At 42.7% G+C, this 24,636-nt stretch overlaps 1 protein-coding gene across 3 annotated transcripts in view; it reads left to right on the top strand.

Moving 5' to 3' along the window:
• Positions 1-24,636, top strand: part of GRIN2A (glutamate ionotropic receptor NMDA type subunit 2A) — a 264,715-nt gene that overhangs the window by 81,704 nt on the left and 158,375 nt on the right. Inside the window, exon 1 of one of the 3 annotated variants that reach the window (XM_044978611.1) lies at positions 20,765-20,877. The exons of the other annotated variants lie outside the window; for them this stretch is intronic. The gene's annotated coding sequence lies outside the window, so the exon portion shown is untranslated. Of the gene's footprint in view, positions 1-20,764; positions 20,878-24,636 lie in introns of those variants that run through there. 3 annotated transcript variants of the gene reach the window in all.

Below are 24,636 nucleotides of genomic sequence, written 5' to 3'. Positions count from 1 at the left end.
TTAGGAAATTGAATTGAATCATCTAGTGGGCAAAATGGCAAGTTTTGCAGTGGGAAGTGCTTTTCCCACTCTGCACACTGCAAAGCTGTATTGTGGAAAAGGACTTCCTAGGAACCTGTGAGGTGTCTAAGGTTTCAGTGCTGAAAAGTAATTTCAAAACTTTTCAAGAGACCATTATATGGTGGAGTAGCGTAGTGTAGTCAGCAATGAGTTCTGTGCTTGCTTAATTCAAGGCAGGATGGCACGGTGACGTTGTCACAGGCTTGGATCCAGACAGCTACTGTGTGTACAATGTCCTGAATAAGCGTCTCCTTTTTGAGTACACCCAAGTCCTGTCTCTTCTCCAGTGTAAGGGAAACCATGTATAGGGCTTCAACATTATGTAAATACTGATTGTACCAGTGATACAGCTGCAGCATGTTATACCTCGGGACTTGGGTCTGGGACTCTGCTCCATCCCTCCCTCAGACACCTGCTACTGGGAATGAATGGACCAATCTCCAATCCTCAGGAACAGATACACTGGCAATAGGCCTGGTATAAAAACCTAGATAGTCGGCACTGCAGACTTTTGGGACTCTAGTCAAGGGCGTGACAAGGTGTGATCCCTGAACAACATAGCTATTCCAGCAAAAGCCTATAGGGCAGATGCAGTTATTCTGGAAAAATACATGCTTTTGCCAGTATAGCTTGTTTTTCTGGATGAGGAGGCTGGAATATGTTAAATCAGCAAAAGCCATTCAAAGCTGCATCCCACTAGGTATACAATACTGCTATAGCTGTACAAGCAAAGCACACCTAGGGTGGACCTGGCCTCAGAAAGGAATTGGAGAATTACAGAGCTTATCAAACCTCATCCTTAGCATGCCTCAGATACTATTGCCATTAACGGTTTGCCCAGGCTCTTGGTCTCACTGACTAATGGCTCCTTCAGTCTTATACCCAGTCCCTCATGGAACTTATCTTTGTGGGCGAGATACCTGCACGTAGGTTCATATGAAGAACAAAATCTCACTTTTTTCCCTCCTGTAACTCCACTACTTGGGGGGAGGGGTAGCTCAGTGGTTTGAGCCTTGGCCTGCTAAACCCAGAGTTGTGAGTTTAATCCTTGAGGGGGCCTCTTAGCAGGGGCGGCTCTAGAAAGTAGGCTGCCCCAAGCAGCGCGGTGCGCTGCGCCGCCCTTCCCCGGTCCCGCGGCGGGTCCCCTCTTCCCGCGGCTCCGGTTGAGCTCCCGCCGGCATGTCTGCGGCGGGTGCCGTGGTCCCGCGGCTCCGGTTGACCTGCCGCAGTCATGCCTGCGGGAGCTCAACCGGAGCCGCGGGAAGAGGGGACCCGCCGCAGTCATGCCTGCGGCAGGTCCGCTCGTCCCGGGCTCCGGTGGACCTGCCGCAGGCATGCCGGCGGGAGCTCAACCGGAGCCAAATGCCGCCCCCCGGGAAAGGGCCGCCCCACGCGCCTGCTTGGCGCGCTGGGGTCTAGAGCCGCCCCTGCCTCTTAGGAATCTGGGACAAAAATCTGTCTACAAATTGGTCCTGCTTTGGTCAGGGGGTTCATGTGCTTCCAACCCTGATATTCTATGATCTACTAAAAAGGGTAATAAACACAAACAAGGCCAGCCCTCCCCCCAATAACTTCTTACTTTTTAAGAAAAGGCAAGCAGGTTTAATTGTGCACCTTTACTTCTCTCTAACATCCTTTCTCTCAAAGCAGCATCAGAAGGGAAAACTTTATGGATATTAGATTTCAGTTCATTTTCCCTTGGGGCTTACCTAGCTGGAAAATAAGATCACTCTGCAGCTGCCTTTAAAAGGCTCCGTTGCCTTCACCTGTTTTGCTAGCTCATCCAAGGAAGGAGGAACATTTTGCTATCTATAATATCCATGGGGGAGGGGAGTGGGAACAGTTACTTCAAAAAAGCAGCCTTCTTGGTTTTGATTACCTGTCGGGCTAGTACTCAGAGGCTTGTGTGGCCCAGGTCCCAGAAGGCCTATATCCAGTCCTAACGCAGGTGACAGATGGTTAGATGAAGTAGCAGCTTAGCCTTCAGAAAAAAAATAAGTCACTATTGACCTTCAAGCAGTCTAGGAGGAGCTAGATAAAAGCTGGCATTTCTTTAGTTAGTTGCAGGAGGCATTCTCTTTCTTACATAGACAGAGAACATGCTCACACTCAAGAGGGAGATGGAACAAATCTGAAATTCTCCAGGGAACCAGCAAATTCAAGACAGATATTTTTTAAATCCATTCTATTTTCTGTCTTTCAAGAGGATTTCCTTTCCTTCATCAGCCTGAAGGAGGCTGAGCTCTATATTCTTACATGTCCCTCTCACAAGCAATTTACTCTAGTCTGCATGTGATCATGGCTTCTTCAATACAAGGCCCTATTCATCAGCAGAGAGCATGTTGTGCACAGTGGCCTGTAGTATGCATTTGTCTTAATAGATCACTTAACTGAAATTCCAACACCAATCCTCCCCACACTGCACTTCCCGGAAAGGATAAAATGGGACAAAGAAGATTTTAAAGGATTGCAAGTTGAGCCCTAGTGAAACTCAGAAAAGCCTGAGAGAAGGCTGAATGCTGCATTTCTTTCTCTGAGAAGCCCTTTCTCAGTTACACTAATGCCACAGTGTATTTTCTGTAACCTGATCACACCCCGAGCAAGAGGTTAGCCCAAAGAAGGGGGCTGTCCGTTATTGTTGAACTTTGTTACCCTCACCCAGGGGCTGAACTATAAACAGTGACTCAGCTAGGGCACCAGGTGAAGAGTCCCCAGGGAGGAAGCCCTGGAGGCACTGCTCCATTCCAGAACCCAGGAGGGGCCAAGAGACACTTTGAAAGCTAGCCCAGGAGTGGCAATAAGCAGAGTACTGTGATAGGCCCTGTTGGACTGATTGAGGACCTGAGCCCAAGGACAGGACTGCAGGTGAAAGCACTGCCAAGGACACTGCTGTGATAGGCCCTGTAGGACAGACTGAGGACTAAGCCCAGGAACAGGACCGCAGGCTGATACCAATAGAGGGTACTGTGATAGGCCCTATTGGACTGTTTAACCTGGACGGGGTGTGTTTTGTGTGCGCCTTTCACATACAGACTGTATGTGACTAGGCTGGAGGGCTGAGTCGCTGAAAACCCACCAGATCACCGCAAGCAATGCAGAGGGCATGCAGGTGCAGATACGTCTGGCTGGTAGAGGCGCTCGCAAGAGGCAAGTGGGCCCTGCCACAAAAATGCATCACTCTAACTATTCTTAATATTTATAGTACTGAAGTGGCTAATTTTCCTTTATCAGATGGAATGTGTATCGCTTACATGAAAACAGAATGCCAGAACAGCAGAGAAAAGGAAGATGCATCCTTCAGACATGACGGCTATTTAAAAACAAACAAACAAAAAAGTCCCCAGCAGATACCTGGGGAGTCTTTCAGGAGAAGACCAAACTGTGATAGTGGAACATACAATGTTTTACAGAAGAACGTTGCCCCTAGGTAGTCTTTCAGAAAGCAAGCAGCTAGCATGAAGGAACTTGCCAAAAGGTGATGAAGCAGACATCACAGCTGTGAGAAGTAAGCAACCAGCCAAAGATGTATAACCAATGACTGGTCCCTTGCCTAGTATTCAAGTGCACTTGCATGTAATGATTCTGCTTGAACTCTTTGCCTGTCCCCTGACTTTTGTGAGGTGGAGAAGCACAAGCGATATCTCCTTAATATCCAATTACATCGGGTAGCCTGTTCGGCACATCAGATGATACAATGAACAAAAGCATGGGAAGTATTTCCTGACCACCCTTGCCAGCATGCTAGACTTCCAGAGGAATAATGGCACCGACAGCCAGACACATGGAGCTGCTTCTGTGTATGGATATCATACCTCCGCCTCCCTCACTGCTTTCTCTATGCAGCTCATATATAGGATAATAGGAGAAATAATCTCAATCCTTCATGTTTCCTTTGGTGCAAGTCATCTTGTAACCATGGGAGTGATAGCAAAGAGAAGATGCTTTGGTGACAGTGTATTAATCACGGTAGTTTTAGTACTCTGCTATTCTCACCCGTCCTCACCCTTTGGCTAGGTAGTGGTACCCCTTCAGAGTTTCTGGGTGCTTCCAGAATCCATCAGCATTTAACGGCAGCTCATCTTTCCACATGGAAGAGGGGAGTGCATTCTTTCCTGCTGCCTTTGTGTCCATATTGAAATCAAAGATTATGTCTAACCAAAACCACACAGCTTTGATCGGCTTATTGCTTTGATCTAGTTCTCATTGTACATAATAATGCAGAGTAGTAGAGCATGGCATGGAGCTTATTAAATGGTAACATGAAGTCAGGGTAAGCATATCAATATAGGATGTTTTGACTGAATATATCTGTATTCATTCAGTCCCTTAATACGCTGAGCGATAACACTCCAGAAAGACTGGGGAATTAATTGAGCTGCCACAGAGATGTCTCAGATTGCATGATCTCAATTTTGCATCTGTTTAGGTTGGAGATGGTTCTGGGCCAAAAGCACAGGTCAGATTACTGGACTTCTAAATGGTGGGGAAGTTAAGATTTGGATATAGACCCAAACAATGGCCTGGCCTCCCTTTTAATAATAAAAACATATTGTTGCAGGCATTGGTGGTTTTATATGCATACTGATCCAATAGTGTGAATGAAATGTCAATACAGTGCAAGGTTTTGTCCCAAGTGGCTTCTGACCCCTCTCCAATTACTGCACAACTCTCTTTCTGGTATTGAGAGCTTGATAACTGCACACTTCTTGATGTCAGCATTAGCCTTCCACATGAGTGTGTCCTGAAAGGAGTTCTACTACAAGCTAAGACTGCTGAATCACTTCCAATTAGAGCTGATTTGATGTTAATTAGCCTGATGCTGCTTGGTAAGCTGTTTAGCACGTATTATAGGTGAGAGACAAAAGTGGTAGGGAATTGGGAATTCTTCTTTTGAGTGAGCAAGTGAGTTGCAGTAAACAATAAACCTGTCCAGAGATCTGGTGTGATTGGGTAAAGACTGGCTTCATGCTGGTCCAGTCTGTGCTTGTTGAACCCCTGGCCTGGGTAGAGCCGTGCACCAGAGGCGGTGAGCTCTGCTGATTGTAATCTGATGTTACAGTTTTAAACAAGGTGGAAAGGAAGAAAACGCCATGTAAAACCTGGTAAAAAATGACATCAGCAAATATTGGGAAATCTGTATAGCAGCTTGCAAAAATTTCTCAACAATATCTCTACATCTCTGGCAGAAGGTCCCTGTGAACTACGTCATAGGGAAGGGACACTTCATCTGTGCACACAACTTTTTAAAGCAAGAATGAAGTTAGCACCCTTTCAGTAAGAAGGAAATGAAGTCTGAGTTCAAGTTGGATGGGTCACCCTCTGTAAACTGCAAAGCTTTAAAAAAACAACAACTCATGTCAATATTTGGGTCTTTGCTTTATATAAGCACCTGTTACCCCCCAGTCCTGATTTTTCACACTTGCTATCTGGTCACCCTACGTGGTCTGTGGCTGACACTGTCAGAAATCATGCTTGTTCTAAAATGATCTTAAACTCCCTTTTGCTTCCCTGTAATTTAAATTTCATCTGTACTCCCCACACAATATGCAAAGCAATTCCACCCTCTGTAGATTTTAGAACAGATTCTGTTGAGTCTCTGGTCCATGGTTTTCTGCATAAAACCAAGTGAACTCATCTCATACTTGGCTGCACGCATTTCAGTTGGCAAATGTGTTTCTCTCCTGCATTTTACCATCATTCCCTCTGACTTCAGTCAGCACAGACTCTCCCTCAGAGTCTTTATATATCACTCCTTTGTGCTCCTGGACACCTGATTGTCCATCTCTCAGTGCTTTGACATCACAGCCACATCCTTTTTTGTGGTGAGAAATTGAAAGCAAAATTTTACATCTTAGTACTGATCCATCAAAGGCTCTTCATCTGGAGGCTGCCTGCATTGTTGATATCAATGAGTCATCATGCCAGGTACTTAGCAGCCTCTGGTTTGCTTCCTTGGTATTTATTGGCTCATGCAGTGCTCTCTCCTCAAGTTGCAGGTTCAGTGTTGTTGACGGTTTTGGTGTTAGGGAAGAGCTCCGGCTGGCTTCTGATACCAATTTCCTTTGTTACTTCAATGTATTGCACTATCAGTGTCATCTGGCCTCTTGCTCTAATTCCTTCCAAAGCCTTTGGCCTGTCTGCATAGTCACAACTGAGCCACATCGGTGGTTTCCTTTCTCTTGTTTGCCATTACCAGTGTGGAGGAAGGAAGAGGACGTAGAAGCTTCAAGATTGGCAGGAGTGTTTAGAAGTCTATTTGGTGTTCCTTGTAGAGTATGTGGCTGTGATATAATCTGTCATGGAAGAACCATGTATGGAGGAGGTTCTTCATCTGTTCACAGAATGTCACTCCAATTAATGAACGCTCTCAGAGAATGACTTAAGCTTTTCTGGTGTCCTCAAAGTGTACCAATTAGTCTGACATGTGGACAGCAAAATATGTCTTGAAGCCCTTGCCTTCAAAAAAAATAAACCAGAATTGAATTTCCACTCTGTGCATCAAGACTCCACATGAGTGACTGCTGTGACTCAGGACTGGTGCTGAAAAAGAGTTGGCCCCACAGCACTGCTTCTGCATCCACAAAGTATCCTGCTCAGCCCAAAGCATCAGGGCCTGCAAATCATGTTAAGGTTGCCTCTGTGCACCATTCTTGTGTACTGTAAACTTTCCTTTAAAGTAAAGTGTTGCCTTTTCAGAGCTCTGTTTCTGACCAGAGTCATTCAGAAACTGACAATGCATCTGTATTGTCTGAGATGGGCATAAAGTGGTTCTTTTCCCCCATCCTATATCATTCCTTCCTGCTGGCCAGATAAGTAGAAGACTATGACAGAACAGATTACTAGTGAGTAATCTTCCCTCAATGTGTTCAATTTCATGGACACATAATAAAACTCATAGTAGAAATCAGAGCACCTGAATTTCCCCTAGAAATAAACTAGATGTAATAACTAGGGCTGTCAATTAATCACAGTTAACTCAAAAAAATTAATCGCGATTAAAAAAAATCACTATTAATCACAGTTTTAATCTCACTGCTAAACAATAGAATACCAATTGAAATTTATTAAATATTTTGGATGTTTTTCTATATTTTCAATATTGATTTCAATTACAACACAGACTACAAAATAATAACATAAAGTGAGCACTGTATACTTTGTATTCTGTGTTGTAATTGAAATTTATTTGAAAATGTAATAAACATCCAAAAATATTTAAAATAAATGGTATTCTACTGTTGTTTAACAGCGTGATTAATCACGATTAATTTTTTTAATCGCTTGACAGCCCTAGTAATAACATAATCAATGCACAGCGTTTGGCTATAGAAATATAGAGCTGAAATGTAGTTCATAAATACACAGACAAAACTAAGTTAAGTATCAGTAGAATTCCTGGGGGGGTTTTGGTTTTTTTTTTCTTCCTTTCTTGTAGCTAACAGCAAAATATATACCACTGTAGTGGAACATGATGCTATATCATTATTTCTTTAATTCATAAACAGTTATGAGTCGTCACTGACCCTCTTGGCATAGCACAGGGTAGACCATAAATGTAAAGATTCTATCTGTTAAGATCACATTTTTCAATTTAGCTTTTATTTACATAAAAAAGAATGAATGAAGTTTCAGCAAAAGCCGAGAAATTCCAAAGCATACTTTCAACAGCAATGTTCATTTGGCCACTGAAAATCCTGTATACATTTTTTTCCATAAAGTGATATATTATGCTACAATTTAACAGAGGAGGGGAAAGACTTGAAAATACTATGTCCAATATAGTAAACAAAGTGTGGGAACTTTACTTTTTTCATTACCAAACTTCCTGTGCCTTTAACAATGCATGTTGAATGCGATACTGTGTTTTACATACATTTTGCTAAGTATTTAAGAGACAATATCTTGAATGTGACATACGCACTTAAGATGCCTCTGTGCTGCAGACAATGTAACCTGCAAGTGCCTTAAATATTTGATAGCATGAATCCTTAAGTTGCTTTAGTGCAGCTGAAATCCTTATAGTGATGCAGGGTTTTAAGGTACACAAAATCCTTAGATGCATATGTGTCAGGGCTACCTCAAATCCTTCAACTGACATAACCTTTTAAAATGTCTTAAATACCCACAACTGAATAAATAAGTATACTGCTGGTTTATTAACTTTAAAAGTACCCATGGTAGTCCCTAGATGCTGTGCAGTTTTATTTAACTTGTGGACCAAAATCAACTTTGGAAGACTCTTGTAACCTTTCAGAATACCACCCATAATTACCCACCTAAGGAATGTGTCTAGGAGAAGTGGTGGGCTTGAAATCATATCCTTTAAGCCAACAAACCTGGGCTCACCCCAAATTGCAAATAAAGTAACAAATATGCACTTATTGAAGAATTGAAATGCTGTAAATTCTACCATGTGCACACCGAAAAAAACTTCCCCTCCCTCTGCACAGAACTGCAGTGCATCTCTTTAGAAGTATGATCAATTATTTTTATTAGAATCATAGACTATCAGGGTTGGAAGGGACCTCAGGAGGTCATCTAGTCCAACCCCCTGCTCAAAGCAGGACCAATTCCCAACTAAATCATCCCAGCCAGGGCTTTGTCAAGCCTGACCTTAAAAACCTCTAAGGAAGGAGATTCCACCACCTCCCTAGGTAACTCATTCCAGTGCTTCACCACTCTCCAAGTGAAAAAGTTTTTCCTAATAGCCAACCTAAACCTCCCCCTCTGCAACTTGAGACCATTACTCCTTGTCCTGTCATCAGGTACCACTGAGAACAGTCTAGATCCATCCTCTTTGGAACCCCCTTTCAGGTAGTTCATTCTTCTCTTCTGCAGACTAAACAATCCCAGTTCCCTCAGCCTCTCCTCATAAGTCATGTGCTCCAGCCCCCTAATCATTTTTGTTGCCCTGCATTAGAGTCTTTTCAATTTTTCCACATCCTTCTTGTAGTGTGGGGCCCAAAACTGGACACAGTACTCCAGATGAGGCCTCACCAATGTCGAATACAGGGGAATGATCATGTCCCTCGATCTGCTGGCAAGGCCCCTACTTATACAGCTCAAAATGCTGTTAGCCTTCTTGGCAACAAGGGCACACTGTTGACTTATATCCAGCTTCTCGTCCACTGTAACCCCTAGGTCCTTTTCTGCAGAACTGCTTCCTAGCCATTCGGTCCCTAGTCTGTAACAGTGAATGGGATTCTTCCATCCTAAGTGCAGGACTCTGCACTTGTCCTTGTTATTCTCGTCATGCTTACTAGACAATTTCCACTTATTCGTATCTTTATTACCCAACATGAGTTTTCTATCTACGTAAGGATGTACTCCTCAGTGAGGAATACTAACATGAGGCCTCAAAGTTCAGCCATTTGACCGACTTACGTAGAAAAAATGAGTGGCAATATTTTTAATAAATGAGGAAAAGCTGCTTTTATTTAATGTTTTCCCTCTCACCATTTCAGAACTCAAAGCAATGGAAAGGGGTTCGCTCAAATTCACAGGAAAAATTTAACCACGGGGCAGAGTCAAAGCATGGAAATATCATCCCCAAAAGAGAATTTTTATTTTTAGAAAAGTGTGCATGAGAGAAAAGGTGCTATAGTGGAAACTGATTTACAACTTTAAACATCGTAGGAACTACCAGGCACTCACCATAGTACTTGGCGTATATATACACACACATGCAGAGGGTGTGGTGACTGATGCTTTAGTAATTAATTTTGGTTTACATCTTTCCATATAATTTTAGGACATTTGCTCCAAAGTGGCTGCTTTTTCTATTAGCTAGGGCTATAAAAGTGCTATCAAATGCAGACCATTGACTTATGGTGAATGCGGTTTTTCATTTAATTAGCTTTAAAACTTTATTGCCATAAAGGAACTATAAAAGAATAAGTTTTTATGTTAATCTTTGGTAGATTCAGAAAGCTGATAAATGTAGACTGAAATCATAAGTCCTACGATATCAGATTTTTTTTTTAAAGCATTCGCTATTCAGTTGGGAGCAATCTTGTATTGGCAGCAGGACTAACAAAGTAACTTAACAGCCTCGTTTGTCTCTAGATTTTATTGGCTTTTATTTGCATAGATGTGTGTCATCTCATTTTGTATTTTGGACTTTCGATTTCTCAGCTATAACGGAATTAAAGAAAAATTAAAGTAACTTCCTATAAAGTTTAAGTGAAAACTAGGGCTTACCAGGACCATCCTGGTAATTTCAAATGCAATAAATATAAAGATCTCAAACATTGGTTTTCTGGATTACTTTGAGAAAGGGGAAAAACACATAAAGGAAGCACAGCTCACCACTTATGAAAAGTATAAGAGTAAGATGCTGGTGGTAAGTGCTGACCTTAATATATTTTTTTAAATGTTCAGCTGGAGAAGCCCTGGAAAAAATAAGTGGCAGGAATTATTGTCAGTTGACAGCTGTGGTGATTTTTCTCTGTGTAAATTTGGTGTTGGGCTTTTTAGTCTGCATTTGATCTGTTGGTGTTTATTGGAGTACAATTTACTGCCTGTTCTGGTTTCATATTTTCATACTGGAAAACAACTTGTGTATCTGTAGCTATGCTCTGGATAACAAAACAACAGACAGGACACTGATCTAGGTTTTTGATGGTCATCTCTTGCGGTCCCTTCTTACCTTGTGGTTCTATGGTTCTTTCTACTGTCATAGCTGTTCTTGATACTGAGTAAATCATCTAGTAATACAGGTGTAACTAGTTAGCAAGAAGGAAATTTGTTTGTCGGTTGGAAGTAACCTCCATAATGGTGATTGGAGCATAATCGTTGTGTGATTTGAAAAAAATCAAGACAAGGCCCCGTAACAGAGTGACAGAGTTATTAGACTGATTTTCTTCCATTAGGTGTAACTCTATTTTGCCCTCCGCATTCTTATTTTATCAGTGTGTGGTTACCATATTCTGAGCTTTTCTTAAATAATATTTCTTCTCTGAAGTCTGGACCAGGATTTGAGAGGAAATTCCTGTTTAGGCCAAAAAAAAAATAAAGTCCAAAATTGTTACAAATAGCGTATGCATCGACAAGTGGGTATGTGGCCTAATAACTGGAGCAGGAAGTGAAGACTCCTGGGTTCTTTTTACATTTATGACACTGAATCTATCAGACCTTTGACAAATCATTTAGCTTTAATTCTCTGTGCCTCAGGTTATACTGCTTACCATCCCACAGGAGAGTTATGAGGCATTGTTAATTAATTCATGGTTGTTCTGCACATTGAGATCCTCCCATGAAAGGGGTTATACAAGTGTACTGCATTGCCGCTCCTTTTTTCCCTTTCATGTTGGAAATGTAATACAAAGCTATTTCATCAAATTAGTCTGAGCAGCATCAGTCCTGTTTCATTAAAGCTGTTGAACATTTGGAAGCCTGCAGGTAAAATAGGTATTTTAAGTAAGTTCTGTAAAAGCTCATGCTCTGTCAGCAGCGGAAAGTGCTGCAGGCCTGCTAGACCTGTATTCAAGATGGACTCCAGGATGCCAAACCTCAGCCTAGCAGGGAAGCATGTATTACAGAAGGGATGCTGACTTGTACCAGTGGCATTTTTGGTACTGAGTGCTTTAATGAAACACCCCTGCCGGCTGGAGCACAGAATGGCAACAGCATGTGGTTCTTTGGAGAGTAGTTTGTTGCGCACAATCTCCCCAGCTGGTTAGATGATACTCTAGCCAGGATGGCATATGCACGGGTGCAGCATACAGTGGGATCTCATATAGTAGAGAGGGAATCAGAATCTTGCTTGTAGGATCTTGGAAACATTCAAGTACGGCAGGTATTGGACGTGTCTCATCAGAAACCAAGCTAAGGCTCTTGATGTACATCTGGCATTGATTAATAGAATGGGACAGCAAATGGATAAGTAGGGTGAATGCACAGAGAATTTTAAATTTAATGTACCGGTGTTGTAGGTAGAGTAATATTTGCTGGGTGAAGGTGCTGAAGTCAAGTATTTAAAGTCAAGTATTTTTACACAGATTTAGTCTCAAGATTACTTACTATTATACATGAAACATGAGCAGAACCCAGAGACTGCCAGGTTATATGCGTCCCACTGTGACTACACCTCTATGAATGTAGTACTGTAAATTCATCCATCTTTTGCCAGGTAGTATGCCAGAAAAATAAAGTCTACTGTTCAGCTCTACTTCTAACCCAGACATAACTGAATTAGTGGTGTGGATTTTGTTTTTTTTAAAAATATCAGTAGGGATTTACAAATAATTTAGGAAAAGAGAGCATCAAAAATGGTCCATACATGTTTTGAGGAAGTTTGGATATCATTTCCCCCATACTATGTTGCTTTTATGAGTTTGCACTTTCTCATTTCAGCAGAACACCAAAGGAGGGATAGTAGAAAATATCTTGAGAATCTGTTCTCAAGATTGCTAGCTCAGGTCAGCATTTCTGGGCATATATTTCAAGAAGATTTACCCCTCCAAACCTTTTTGAAGGCTTTCTCCCTGCCCTCCTCCCTCTCCCTCCCTCACTTTAAAATACTTTCTGAAATTGCTGTCCTGTAGAAGATTCGATGGATGGACACCTGTGATCAGTAGTGCTGGAGTGTAGAGCCCTATTCCATTTGAATTCTTGTTCAAACTTCTTTCCTTATTTGTTTGTTGTTTGTTTTCATACTCTAATAAATAGTTTAGAAATCACTGCCTGCTTAATTGCAGACTGGATTCTTGCCATGACACAATCCTTTAAACATACCCAAGGCTTTTTTTAATGCAGCAGTACTTGCGGATTTTTTTTATTAGCACAAACACAATTAATTTTATTGTAAAGAAATTGCCATCGATCTTCCTGGAGACAATTAAATGTTGTAATCAGCAGAGCATGGCTTGCAGAGCTATGATACAAGTGCTGTGTGCAATATTTTATACCAAAGTGACTTGGTGAAATTAGCCTTTTGCCCTATTTTCTTCACCAGATGGAGAAAATGCTGTTTGCCTCTTGGGTCAGTACTGCTATAAAAGAAAAGCAGTAGGTGAAGGTGAAAAATTGCTTTTCTTTTCAAAGCAGCAATGTATATATTGCTTATCAGTGAATGACACAACAAATAAAAACTGTGTAAATCCTCAGCTCAAATCTAAGTGTGAATCAAACACACAACTTTTTAGCTTATATAAAAATTTGGATAAGCACTCCCTGTATGGTGTGAAAGTATGGGGGTCATGTTAAAGGAGAAAGATCCCAAAGGGTAGTGGGAGGAGGTTGAGAGCTGGTGATGGATAAGATCAAAGTTCAGATGAATTTTCAGGATTTAAACTGAACTGCCAAAATCCATTGAGGGCGAGATCAAAGCTAAATGCAACTTCCCATAGCTATGCTCTTGATTTGAATGCTATTTGAGGGTTTAGCAGAACACTAGGAACACAGGAGTTGCCGGGCTGGAACAGAACAGAGGCCCATCTGAACCGGTATCCTGACTCCAACAGTGGCCAGCAGCTAGGTACTTGAGAGGAAGTTGCGGCAAGGAGGAGAGACTGGCAGGAAAGAAAGTTTTGTGGATGTATGAAGGGCCATTGGGAAACATATAAAGGAGGGAGAAATAAAAATCAATAAAGTTGCCCTGTCCCCCACCTCCCAATATTTGCATGAGAGCAAAGAGTAAAGATATCTTTCGGCCCCTGTCTTATCCATCAAAGGACCAGCTATTGCCTTCTGTGAGTTAGTAACAACGGATCCTCTACTGAGGAAGTCCAGAGAGGCTCACAAATGGGAAGTGTGTTCAAGGTGAATCTATGTTTTCACTGCCAAAAACATGAGCTGCTCTGGTGAAGAGAGTCACAGGCACCATCTGTAGCTGCACAGTGTTTGTGCAAGTAGAATTTCCTTCTAATAACTTCCCCTTCTTCCCCTGTGAGTGCAGTGAGTTTGACAAGGAAAAGAACAAATGAGAGCGTGTAAGTCAACATTGCAGAAATTACCAGCTTTACAGAAACACTGAGCTTCAGCTAGAGATTGGTTCATTCTTCCTCTAATCTGCTTCCTTACGTAAGCTGATTTTTATAAATATAAACATGCTAGTCTGCCTAGACTAGTTTGCTAACCCATATAGTCCCAAATTCGGCACCCTTCTCTGTGGGTGCAGTGCACTCTGCTTTTGCAGCAGAAACTCTGATTCCACTGTTTATGGGTTGTGAGGGAACATGGATTCAACAGCTTGCACAAGGGATGCACTAATTTCAACTGTTGGGTTTAGTGTATGGGTGCTGGGTGGAGCTGGTGTCCTGTGATAGACAGGGGGTCAGACTAGATGATCTGGTGGTCCCTACTGGCTTGTATTATTGATTAAACTCTATGACTAAGTATCCTAAGTGGTTCAGAGCTCAGCTCCATAAAGCTGCTTGTATGGCCACATGCACTCATTTTTGGGGACAGAGCCATTGGATTTGCTTAGCTACTTGGGCTGATGGTTAAGGACTAATTTGCCCCTAGAGTACAATGTGAGTCTGGACATTTTTTCCATTTATAGATGTAAGATCTTGAGTAGCTTAGGTTAAATACTTTTAACAGTTGCCTTCTAAGCATTCTTGCTCCAGTTTTAGATCCCCAAAGATAGAGAGTATGCTAGTCTCTGAGGTGAAGCTGATCTGCAACACTACAGAAAATTCTTATGAATAAGGATTCCTGCTCTTTATCAGAATAACCCGTGGAGAAGAATGGAACCTTCTTCACTTGAATTAGGGACAGGTAGAGGAAAGTGCTAAAAAATAAAAATAAAACAAATTAAAACTATTCATGTTCAGTGCAGAATGGATAATCCACTGTCACAACTGCCTTTTGGCTCTTGCAATTAAAGCACATGCCTGGAGTCTGGACATGAGAAAACCTGGGTTCCATTTCTGGCTCTGTATTCAGCACAGTGGCCTTTAGTGTGGCCTTTAACCTGTCTGTACCTCTGGTTCCTTATCTGCAAAATGGGTATGATGCTTTCCTACATCATAGGGGTGTTGAGGCTTAATTCATTAGTGTGTGAATGGTGCTTTGATAGCCTTAGATGCAAGGTGTTTGTAGAAGTGCAAAGTATTAGTATTTCTATGATCACAGTAATGAAACCATTCTGGGATTGGTTTCATTTCAGAGTGGAAAAATTTCCATATCTATTTGCAAAAGCTGACATTTAAATGAGTTAAGCCATTTGATTGGGCCTTTGTAGCCTTCACAAAGGCCTTCAAGAATCTCACTACTATTTGTACTAAAGATGCCTTCTTATGTGTTCCTGATACAAGTTCCCTTTTCACCCATGACAATCTTGGAGAAGTAAAGTGACTCATCTCTTAAACTGCTTGTGGAGAATACCTTATGCTGTATGCAATCTCTGCACAAATCCATGTTAAGTATAAGTATTAATGTAAGGATACAAATACATCCCATTCCTCACAAGCACACTTTTGCTTGCACTCAAGTGTGCAGAATAGCTGGGGTTGTAGCGTGAAGGTGTCCCAGAATGAAAACTAGCTTTATATCTGTGTTCACTATTGTAAGTTTCTCTTGCCACAAACTTCACAGGGCTTCTATAGCGATCTTTTTTAATACACATTTTTCCTTTCATACAGTAAATGTTACATGCAAGTGTAGATGTAATGCCACAGACCCCGGTCGTCAGTGGGCAGTATCAAAACCTGGGACCTGAGTGCATGAGCTTCTACTGCATGAGCAAAAAGCCATATGACCCTTAGCTAAGGCTGTAGAGCAGACTCATTCATTTCTCTCTAAGTGGTCTTGGTGCTAGATGGGACAGAACACCACACCCAGGAGGTGTGTGGGTTACATGGAACATAAAAAAAATGCATGAGAGGAAATGGCCTTGTGGTTAAAACACTGGGCAGGGTCTCGGGAGATGAACTTCTGTGACACCTGGGGCAAGTTGCTTAACCTTTTTGTGCTTTCTATTCCTACTTTCTTTCTCCCTCTTTCCCTTCCCGCCTCCCCCGGTTTGGTTTGTCCATTCAGATTGTAAACTCTTCAAGACAGGGACTCTTTTATGTGTAAGCAGCATCACTCAGAACAATAGGGACTTATCTTGGTGCTATCTAATAAAAACAATTAAAATAATAGAAACAAATGAGTATTTGCTGGATGGTTTGTCAAGAGTCAAACTGTCACAACTTTCAGGCAATGCCTTTTCTCAAAAAAAGTTGATGCAGTTGCTACATGCTCTCTTCTTGTGGCTACTGATCAAACTTACTCCTATTTCCTTAACCATATGTAGAGATTATAAAAAACCCTGTCAAATAATTAACCAAACTATCAATCAGTGTGGACAGCATACACATTATAGAAGCATATAAATCACTACACATCCAAATATATTTTAGGCAGGAAGGGTCATAGGAGCACAAAATAATGGCTTTTAATATTGCTTAAATGTTAATATGAAGCTTGATAACAGCACCATCTATTTATTGTAGGTATATCCCAAAGCCATAACCATTCAAATTGTGACACGCACAAAGATACAACAAACCAAAGCATTACAAGAATTTCATATTGTCACATGAAGGTTTGAAATTCCTGTGCTGCTGTTAATTCAAATTTTCTATTGATGGGATTTTATGCTTGATAAATGATTTACTTAGGGCTTGTCTATGCTGGCACTTGACAGCACTGCAACTTTCTCGCTCAGGGGTGTGAAAAAACGCCCCCCTGAGCGCTGTAAGTTTCTGTGCTGCAAAGTGGCAGTGTAGACAGTGGTTGTCTACACCTCATGGAGGTGGTTTTTTTCTAGTGCTGGGAGAGCTCTCTCCCAGTGCTGGTGCTGCGACTACACAGCCATGTTAAAGCACTGCTGCTTTACATTGCTAGTGAAGACATATTAGGTACTGTCAATAAGATGACTTACTCTACCAGGAAGTGGCCTGTGTGGAAAAGGAATGCAGCATTAATAAGAAATTCAATGTCACATGTGAAAGTACATCACTTAATTTTTTTGGATGGCATGTGGCTAGAATTCTTCCCTTGTCATATAAACATCACCTTGTTCCTTATGGTCATTTAACTGTTTTGACTGCAATGGATACCAGATTGTGGATAGCCGAGGCTTCTCAGTAGAACATGACTTGCCTACCAAAGGTTTATCCTATTACAATGGGACCCTGTGACACATGGCTAGAAAGGGTTATGCATCCTGCAAAATAAATGGCTCAAATTCAACCCTTGAAGACATGTGGGGAGATAATGTTTGTGTTTTTGCGTATTTACTTGTATATGGGTAATGGTCAATGTGATAAATGAAGGGGGGTGGTTCCCTTTTGTGGACACCCAGCCAGCCAGTTAGCCACAAAATCCCTGTTAGTAGCTATTCTCTACTTGCTTTATGTGTAAAGGGTTAAAAAAACAACAACACCCATAGGTAAAATAAAGGGATTGCCTTGTATCCTTGTCTGCTAGAATGAAAAGCTAAATAGATTCCCAAGTAGCGCCATATATCGCTATGGCATGTTTTCCAATCCTTTAATCATTCTTGAGGCAATGCACATATCTCTGTTAAACCGGGTGCAAGCAAACAACATGTATTTTAAATATGACCAAATGTAAAGTCAAATTTCTAGGAATAAAGAATGTAGGCCACACTTACAGGGTGGGGGACTGTACCATGGGAAGCAGTGACTCTGAAAAAGACTTAAGAGTCACGGTGGATAATCGGCTGAACATAAGCTGCATAAGTGCAACGCTGTGGCCAAAAGGGCCAATGTGATCCTTGGATGTATAAATAAGGGAGTAAAAGCTGAATTAAAGAGCTAAATTAAAGAGTATCCAGAGAGTATCAACTAAGAGAAAGAAAATATGCTTTGCAAAGGACATAAAACAAGGTTAGAACTCCTTGTTTCTTAGCATTAAGGCCCATTTGACTAGCTCCGTTTAGTCATTTGGGCTGGAAAGGGAGAAGCATGAGTTGAGGATCTATCCTCAAAGTATTCTTCTCATTGTGCTTTCCTCACATACCATATATGGCCAGTATATATTCTGGATATTACCCAAGGCAGTCCCCAATAGTTTGGGCATTTCCATTTCCTCCACATTACTTTTGACAAAAATGTGTCTGAGAAAGGACTTAGCAATTCTTTTGCACTAAGTTCTTTGTGCTTCAGTGAAGATGCAGCAGTTAAAATAGGGTCTGCTTAGCTTGGCCTTTTTGTCTTTCCCATTCTTTATTTCAGCTCTATTGAGAATAGTGTGCTGTACATTTTTCCAGTACTGGTAACAACTGAGACACAAGTGAGTTTCCAGTTCCATTTTCCTTCTCAACGCACTCTCCATTAGATCCATTATGTTTTTCTCCTCCAGTAAATTTTCATTGTGCATTGAACCATTCATAATACCATTTTGTTTAACGTTCACTGACTCCATGTCTCTAACAATTGTGAAAGTTCTTCCTCATTCTTTGCTGTGTTGTGGACTGTGGAAGGAAAAATGATTACTATATTTTGGAATAAAAGCCATTTGTCCATTACATATCATAGCTAGCTGGAAGCTAGATGGACTATGGCCAGGATTGTCAAAAGTGACTAGTGATTTTGGAAGTCTCAGTGTTTGGGTGCCCAGCCTGAGATGCCCAGTTAACTTATATTGTAGGTACTTTAAAAATTATCCAGTGACTCTGGGACAGCTGGAAGAAAGGTAACTGCTACTACCCTGCTGTGCTCCCCTGAGTTTTGGGGCTGCGCACGCAGAGCTTGCCCATCAAATAAAATAGCAGGATGATTGAATTTGCTCCACAACATTCATGGGCACTGAATGTGTGTGGTGTGTAACATACTGAAACTGAAAGAAATCCATCTGCTTTACATCCTGTTCACACAGTGCCTTAGCAATATGGATCTTGTTCCAGGGCGAATGAGCTTGTAGATGCAGTGTTAACTGCTTTGGCCTTGTCAGTATCTGTTAGCTCTTCAAGATTCTTTTCTCCAACCAGTGTCTTGATGGTTATAATGCTGATTTAACTTCATTGTATAAAAAGATATTATGATGCCCTGGGTATTAGGCTCTCTTACTTTAGGGAGGTGAACTTGAAAGTAATGCAAGGATGTATCTACAGAAGTTTCTGGACATGCAAGGGAAAGCTAATAGTTAAAATTTATTCAGTAATATTTTAAATCCACAGGGCCGAGTCTTCCCAGCAGACTGTTTCATTTTGGCATTCAGATTATTAGCTGTTCGTTTCCTTTGCAGAAACTGCGAGCAATAGTACTGAAGTGAAACTGTCAGGATTAATTAAATCAGATCTCTCTTAACTCTAGGAATGGATGCATTGTGAGGAGTTCCCTTCAGAAACCTTGGATGTTTTTTCACCTCCAATTTTAATTCACTCAGACACTGTAAGGATTACTACAAACCTAAGCACTTATTATATTTAGCTTTAAGCTACTGTTTTGTGAACTGACAAGCAAACCCAGGTGGGAATTATGGGGTGGTGCTATAGATTTTCATGTTAACTTGCACTATCCTCATTTTAAATAAGTTTGAAATAGTGAAGCAACATTTAAAAGTATTTGGAATCACTACCATGTTTTCAGCAGTAGTTGTTTTTTGGGTACAAACTGACTGACTTTTTATGAATAAAGAAAAGTGTATGAAGATAAACTCAATAATTTGTAGACATCATAATTTCCTAACAAGCTATCATTTAAATAGAACCCTCCTGCCCATGATGTGATACAGAGGAGAAAGCATGCTGCACAATTGGCAGGTCCCTCTTTAAGTATAAAAGCACAATGGATGCTTTTAGGGGGAGGGATAGCTCAGTGGTTTGAACATTGGCTTGCTAAACCCAGGGTTGTGAGTTCAATCCTTGAGGGGGCCATTTAGGGAATTGGGGTAAAAATCTGTCTGGAGATTGGTCCTGCTTTGAGCAGGGGGTTGGACTAGATGACCTTCTGAGGGCCCTTCCAACCCTAATCTTCTATGATTCTAAACAGGACAATGCTAATCTGCACCTGGTTCCTGAGGGGGAGTGTGACAGGGCACAGCCCCACTCTTGTCTCTTCCAGCCACCAAACTGCTCAGAGATCTTCTGGTCAAAAATCCTGTACAGGTAATTTACAGTGTTCTCCCCCTACCCTTAGAGACTCATGAAGCTCTGTAAAAAAACAGGAGTACTTGTGGCACCTTAAAGACTAACAAATTTATTTTAGCATGAGCTTTCGTGAGCTAAAGCTCACTTCTTCGGATGCATCCAAAGCTCACGAAAGCTCATGCTAAAATAAATTTGTTAGTCTTTAAGGTGCCACAAGTACTCCTGTTTTTTTTGCGGATACAGACTAACACGGCTGCTACTCTGAAAAATGAAGCTCTGTGTTTAAAGTAACATACACCGCTTAATGCACTCATCCAAGGATGGGAGAGACAGGAGGTATCATCCTTCTAAGAGAGCTCTCCTAGCTCCAACTCTCTCTGCAATAGAAGTTGGTGCAATAAAAGAGATTTCATCCCCTTCCTAGCATGCTGGAGAGGAGAGGTAGGTGCATGTGTGTGTGTGTCTTCTCCTTCCTTCCTGTGCCTTTTTCTACTTTCTGGGCTAATGGGTTAACTAGCCTTGTAGCTCTCTCCTACCCTTTCCCAATCTATCCATTAGGCACAGCTTTCCCCTCAGGTTTACCCTGGGGTGATTTAATTGGTGATCCAGTGATCAGAATGCTAGTACACCTGTTGTTGCCTAGCCCTCTGTCACAGGAAGGCAGGAGCCTGTGCAAGGGCATGTACTGTGGAACAGAGATCCACAAAGGTTCAGATTTCCACCTGTACCCAAACAGTCTGCAGAGGGTTTAAAAGCTATTCAAAGCTAAGGTATGGAATAATGATTGTGGAGCAGGTTTGGGTTCAGGGGAGTGGGGGAGACTGAATTTGAGCTTCACTAATTCACAAAATTTCATTATTCACATTGGGTCCCCTAGTCATTAATGCACAAGTTCTGCTATACTCTATTGTGTAAAAGTTTAATCTTTGTCTGTTACTGGATTTGCTTTAATTTTCTTGTCCTCCTGGCTTCTTATCAGAGGTGTGTTTTCTCATGAAGATGATAATCATGATGCCTATTTCTTGGCAAGGATTTATCAGAAGATAAGGCTTGAGAGGGAGTAATGGCTTTAAAAATATATTCAAGCATTAGATGGACATTGCAAATAAAAGGCCTTTTGCAAAAATGCCTTTTTTACCAGCATTATTCCATTGTAAAAGCACCTCTTTAAAGTATAGTTTAGACCCACAAATGCTGTATTGCCTAATTTATCATGTTGAGATTAATACAAGCTAACAACTTGAAATGTATATGAAGAAAAAAAGGCAACACTTATAACCTGCAGACTCAGCAAACATTTGGAGCCTAAGGCCTTGTCTACACTACAAGACTATTTCGAATCAACTTAGTTCGAATTTGTGGATTCGACCTTATGAAGTCGAATTTGTGTATCCATACTAAATACACTAATTCGAATTTCTGAGTCCACATTCACGGGGCCAGCGTAGACTTTGGAAGCGGTGCACTGTGGGAAGCTATCCCACAGTTCCCGCAGTCCCCGCTGCCCATTGGAATGCTGGGTAGAGCCCCCAATGCCTGCTGGGGGGAGAAATGTGTCGAGGCTGGTTTTGGGTAAGTGTCGTCATTGAACCGTCAATCACAACCTCCCTCCCTCCCTCCTTGAAAGCGCCTGCGGGCAATCTGTTCGTGCACTTTTCTGGTCAGTGACAGCACGGACGCCACAGCACTGCAAGCACGGAGCCCGCTGCGATCATCGCCGTTTTCTCCTCCTCGCACTTTATCGTCCATCTCTTCCACAGTCAGCTGATGAGAAATTGGGCTACTTTTCAATGGTGCTGCAAGCACTGGGGGACCATAGGGGACGTTTTACAAACATCAACGTCGGGTGGCCGGGCAAGGTTCATGATGCGTGTGTTTTCAGGAACTGTGGGCTGCTCAGACGCCTGCAGGAAGGTAGTTTCTTCCCGGACCACGAAATAACTGTTGTGGATGTGCAGATGCCTATAGTCATCCTCGGGGACCCAGCCTGCCCGCTAATGCACTTGCTCATGAAGCCCTATACAGGCGCCTGGGACAGCGACAAGGAACTCTTCAAATACCAGCGAGCAGCGAGCAGCGTGACCTGTGACTGTTCAGTTTCTTTACAGAGAAGCTGAACCTGCCCCTGTTTCTTTACCCAGTTACTGTTGACTCTCCTCTTCGGTTACATACCCCGTTCACCCCGTTACCCCCACTTCCAGCACACGTGTAAAAATAAAATACATGTCCCATTATTACTTAACAAAGGTTTCTTTATTCATGACTTTTCGTGAAAGGGTTGAAACTGGGACGCAGGCTGTGCTGGGTAGGGTGTGCGGTGATGTAAAGACCGCCTCTAAACTCAAGGAATGACAGGCTCCTGCTCCTAGAGCGGTCCACAGTGCCGGAATGCTTCTTTCAACGGAGCCTGCCATCCCTCTTTATGGAATTCTGTGTGCGGGCGGATATGTGACCTTGTGGTGGAGGAGGACGGATACAGATTCCTCAGCTGCGTGACTCAGCGGTCCAGGACAAGGACCGCTGTATAAGATCTGTAACCGCCCTCCCCCGCTGCAAAGTCACATCTCCCCCGCCCACACAGATCCTGGAAACCACCTCCAAAAACCGACCAGGGTGCCTACTGACTGCACCGTGTGTGTGACCTGCTGCTGATCCTGCCCCCGTGTCTGTACCCTGGGAAAGGTGACTGTCCTATGCAATTAACCACCCCCTTCCCCACGCCCCCCATTCAAACACAGTCTTCTTTGAAAAAACATAACGGAAACAGTAATTAACAGCAAAGCATTTTTATTAATTAAGTAGACAGTTAGGGGATGGGACTGGGATTGGGACTACTGTGAGTCTGGAAGTGAAGGACTTCGGCAAATGTAGGGTATGAGAGCTTTTGGGTACTTGAGCACTGTGCTGTGGTGCAGTGACAGTATTCATGTCCCCGGCCGCCCCTCCTCCTGATTATTTTCGGTGAGGGGGGTATGGGACTTTGTGGCGGGGGAGTGCGGTTGCAGATACACTGCAGGGTGTCTCTGTCCTCCTGCGGTCCTGCAGAACATCCACAAGGCGCCTGAGCGTGTCCGTTTGCTCCCTCACTAGTCCAAGCATTGTTTCAGTCGCCTGCTTGTCTTCCTCACGCCACCTCTCCTCCCGTTCGCTGTGTGAGCGCTGGCACAGAGAGACGGTCTCCCTCCACTGGCTTTGCTGGTCCGCCTCTGCTAGGTAGCAGCCCATACGTTCCTCGAACATCTTGTCCCTTGTCTTTTTCTTTCGCCGCCTAATCTTTGCCAGCCTCTGCGAGGGGGATGCTGTGGCAGGTCTGGAGACAGTGGAAGCTGTGAGATGGGAAACAGGGAGTGAATTCCTTGCAAAGATACATTTTTGCGAACAATTAACTGAGTCTAGGCTGTCTCTGTGAATTCTGGGTTGAGACCCCTGTGCCTGCTGGGGCAGAAATCATTTTCGCGGTGGATTCTGGGTAAATGTCGCCAGTCATTCCTTCCTCCGGGAAAGCAACGGCAGACAATCATTTCAAGCCCGTTTTCCCAGATTTGCCCTGGCATACGCCATAGCGTGGCAACCATGGACACTGTTTTGCCTTTTGTGTATGTCACCGTATGTGTACTAGATGCCGCTGACAGAGGCGGGCCAGCAGCGCTACACAGCAGCATGCTTTTGCTTTTGCATGATAGCAGAGATGCTTACCAGCCATATTGTACCATCTACCATACCATAAATTGGTAATAAGATGGTAATAAGATGGGCATGGTTACCTGTCCTTTTGCACTGCCCCATTTGGTGCTGTCATAAGTGCCCCTGGCCAAGCAGCCAGGGGCGCAAAAGCAAAAATTGGGAATGACTCCTTGAGTCAATCCCTCCTTTTTGGTATCTAAAAATAGAATCAGTCCTGCCTAGATTATGGGCAAGTGTACTAGAGAACCACTGTATCATAGAACCAGAGAGCACAGCTGCTCTGTGTCCGATCCTGCATAAATTATGAGCTGTATGCTATTCACAGGGGGTGCTCCTGCAACAACACCAGTGACTTGTTTGTGAGAAATGAGTGGAAGGAAGCCTCCAGCTGCAATGATAGTCCAGGCAGGACATTAAGGAGTGTGGATGAAGGAGCCCATCATCCCTCTGCTAGTCCAGGGGCAATTGAATCTTTTATTTACAATGAAGGGTGGGGGCTGATGGAGCTCAGCCCCCTGTTGCAATGATGAGGACGGTTACCAGCCATATTGCACCATCTGCCATCAAAAATTAGGGACAGGAGCCCTTGATCGACCTTACTGATGCTAGTCGGCATGGTTACCAGCCCTTTTGCACTGCCCCATGTGCCAATAGGCTGATGATGAGGACGGATTTCCATCTTTCTGTACCATCAGCCATCCATAGCGTGGGGGGAGCAAGGATGTTGGTGTTGAGTGCTGCACCATCGCGTCTATCTGCAGCATTCAGTAAAGATAGGGTGACATGTAAAAGAGTCAACAGAGGATTGTTTTCACTTCTGGTGGTGGGTGGGGTGTGTGCGCAAA

The sequence above is a fragment of the Mauremys mutica genome, chromosome 11 (genome assembly GCF_020497125.1).
Source record: "Mauremys mutica isolate MM-2020 ecotype Southern chromosome 11, ASM2049712v1, whole genome shotgun sequence".
Lineage (NCBI taxonomy): Eukaryota > Metazoa > Chordata > Testudines > Geoemydidae > Mauremys > Mauremys mutica.
Note: the sequence above shows the minus strand (reverse complement) of the source record. Positions and strands in the feature narration are given on the sequence as shown.